This window comes from Nanorana parkeri, unplaced genomic scaffold (genome assembly GCF_000935625.1).
Source record: "Nanorana parkeri isolate BGI_ZX_2015 unplaced genomic scaffold, ASM93562v1 scaffold2706, whole genome shotgun sequence".
In the NCBI taxonomy this organism is placed as follows: Eukaryota; Metazoa; Chordata; class Amphibia; order Anura; family Dicroglossidae; genus Nanorana; species Nanorana parkeri.
In genome coordinates this window covers 15,114-18,145 of record NW_017308974.1, presented here as the reverse complement: position 1 = coordinate 18,145, position 3,032 = coordinate 15,114, and the positions used below count along the sequence as shown (strand labels likewise).

The 3,032-nt window shown below is 52.4% G+C and overlaps 1 protein-coding gene across 1 annotated transcript in view; it reads left to right on the top strand.

Annotated features, from left to right (window-relative positions):
* The window catches only part of LOC108802194 (sodium-coupled neutral amino acid transporter 3-like), a gene marked incomplete at its 3' end in the record, with an annotated part of 27,318 nt that overhangs the window by 9,178 nt on the left and 15,108 nt on the right, over positions 1-3,032 (top strand). The gene's annotated exons all lie outside the window — the stretch shown is intronic.

Genomic DNA, 3,032 nt, shown 5'->3' with positions numbered 1-3,032 from the left:
AAATATATAGCGGCCGCCGCCGCTGACCTCCTTCTGAAAATGCTCATTTACTGGCTCCAGGACCAGACACGGAGATCTGACTTCCCTGGCTACGATGCTGAAGCCAGAGGATCACCATGGCAGCCAGTCATTTCAGAAGGAAGCCAAGGATGGCGGCCGTCGTATGGCTCTCCGCCACAGTCTGTGGTGGCGATATTGGCACAGCCGTGTGCGTTGGTCACACCCTCCCATAGACGATGATCACTAACATCTCACCTCCATATAAAAGCCCCTCCCCCTCCATTTGCTAGCCCCGCCCCCTTCTGTCCTCCTGGCGGCGATGTTTAATGAGGGGGTGCGGTCTGCCATTTAAAGTCACAGTGTCACTAAAACACATGAATGAGCGCCGGTCACATGATCTCCGCCCGCCAATCGCTGCCGGGCCAGAGAAGTGAGACGAGGATGGAAGTTCCGCCTCTGCCTGCATGGAGGATGTGACCCGATACTCCAATCACCCCTCACCTTCTATAAATAGGACCGGTCACCCCTAAACCCCCTCCCCCGCGCCAGGAACGACCGACCTCAAATATACTGAAACTCTGCAGCTGTTTAGAAGATAAACCGGAACTCATCACAAAGAAGTTCGATCCTCTTTGTGTGAAACAAAGTAAATACATAACTCCTCCCCTTACTCCTTCTCCTCTTCCTCCTCCTTCTTCTTCTCCTCCTCCCCTTTCTTCTCCTCCTTCTTCTCCTCCTCCTCCTTCTCCTCTTCCTCCTCCTGCTTCTTCTCCTCTTCCTCCTTCTCCTCCTCCCCTTTCTCCTCCTCCTTCTCCTCCTCCTTCTCCTCCCCTTTCTCCTCCTCTTCCTCCTTCTCCTCTTCCTCCTCCTCTTGCTCCTTCTCCTCCTCCTTCTTCTCCTCCTCCTCCCCTTTCTCCTCCTCCTTCTCCTCCTCCTTCTCCTCCCCTTTCTCCTCCTCTTCCTCCTTCTCCTCTTCCTCCTCCTCTTGCTCCTTCTCCTCCTCCTTCTTCTCCTCCTCCTCCCCTTTCTCCTCCTCCTTCTCCTCCTTCTTCTCTTCCTCCTTCTTCTCTTCCTCCTTCTTCTCCCCTTCCTCCTTCTCCTCTTCCTCCTCCTTCTCCTCCTACTTCTTCTCCTCCTCCTTCTTCTTCTTCTTCTCCTCTTCCTCCTTCTCCCCTTCCTCCTCTTCCTCCTTCTCCTCTTCCTCCTCCTCTTCCTCCTTCTCCTCTTCCTCCTCCTCTTCCTCCTTCTCCTCTTCCTTCTCCTTCTCTTCCTTCTCCTTCTCCTTCTCCTCCTCCTTCCACTTCTTCTCATTCTCCTTCTTCCACTCCTTCTCTTTCTCCTTCTCTTCCTTCTTCTTCTCTTTCTCTTTCTTCTCCTTCTCTTCCTTCTCCTTTCTCCTTCTTCTTCTTCTCCTCCTTCTTCTTCTCCTTCTTCTCCTCCTTCTTCTCCTCCTCCTCCTTCTTCTCCACCTTCTCCTTCTTCTTCTTCTCCTCCTTCTTCTCCTTCTTCTCCACCTTCTCCTTCTTCTTCTCCTCCTCCTTCTTCTTCTCCTTCTTCTCCTCCTTCTTCTCCTTCTTCTCCTCCTCCTCCTTCTTCTCCTTCTTCTCCTCCTTCTCCTCCTCCTTCTTCTCCTCCTTCTTCTCCTCCTTCTCCTTCGTCTTCTCCTCCTTCTTCTTCTTCTCCTCCTTCTTCTTCTCCTCCTTCTTCTCCTCCTCCTCCTCTTCCTCCTCCTTCTCCTCCTCCCCCTCCCCCTTCTCCTCCTCCTCCTCCTTCTCCTCCTTCTCCTCCTCCTTCTCCTCCTCTTCCTCCTCCTCTTCCTTCTTCTCCTTCTCCTCCTCTTCCTCCTTCTCCTCCTCTTCCTCCTCCTCTTCCTTCTTCTTCTCATCCTCCTTCTCCTCCTCCCCCTCCCCTTTCTCCTCCTCCTCCTCCTTCTCCTCCTCCTCTTCCTTCTTCTCCTTCTCCTCCTCTTCCTTCTTCTCCTTCTCCTCCTCCTTCTCCTCCTCCCCCTCCCCTTTCTCCTCCTCCTCCTCCTTCTCCTCCTCCTCTTCCTTCTTCTCCTTCTCCTCCTCCTCCTCCTTCTTCTCTTCCTCCTTCTCCTCCTCCTCCCCTTTCTCCTCCTCCTTCTTCTCTTCCTCCTTCTCCTCCTCCTCCTCCTTCTTCTCCTTCTCCTCCTCCTCTTCCTTCTTCTTCTCCTCTTCCTCCTTCTTCTTCTTCTCCTCTTCCTCCTTCTTCTTCTTCTCCTCTTCCTCCTTCTTCTTCTTCTCCTCTTCCTCCTTCTTCTTCTTCTCCTCTTCCTCCTTCTTCTTCTTCTCCTCTTCCTCCTTCTTCTTCTTCTCCTCTTCCTCCTTCTTCTTCTTCTCCTCTTCCTCCTTCTCCTCTTCCTCCTCCTCTTCCTTCTTCTTCTCCTCTTCCTCCTTCTTCTTCTTCTCCTCTTCCTCCTTCTTCTTCTCCTCCTCCTTCTTTTCCTCCTCCTCCTTCTCCTCCTCCCCCTCCGTGCACCTCTGTACAACTAGTTTCACCTGGTCACTAGGAACCTACCTACAGCAACCTCAGGGCTAAGCTCCACCCACCTGCCACACCCCCATCCAATGAGAGTGCCACAGTGGCCACTAACCATGCTCTCATTGGGCAGGGAGATGAAAGGGGGCGGGACGTACCTCACAGTAAGTTACATTGTAACTAGTTTCAGAGAGGCACACTGTAACCTGTCGGCCGACAATGGTCTCTCCTCTGTGCTCCTCTCTGAAATGAGTTTCACCTTCCTACTAGGAGCCTGTCTGACTAAGCCCCACCCTCTTGTAACCCTTGTCCAATGAGAGTGCCTCCAAGAGCCCTGTAGTTGGATGGGAGGAATGACGGGGGCGGGGCAAGAAAACAAAGCAATATACTGTACATATATATTTTATTTTTAAAGTGAAACTGCTTTCAGAGAGGCACACAGATGAAGGGAATGTCTGTGTGCGGAGTAGTTCCCCTTTAAATGGCGCCGTGTGGCTGTGTCCTGGTATGAAGACATTCGGAGGCTCCCATGT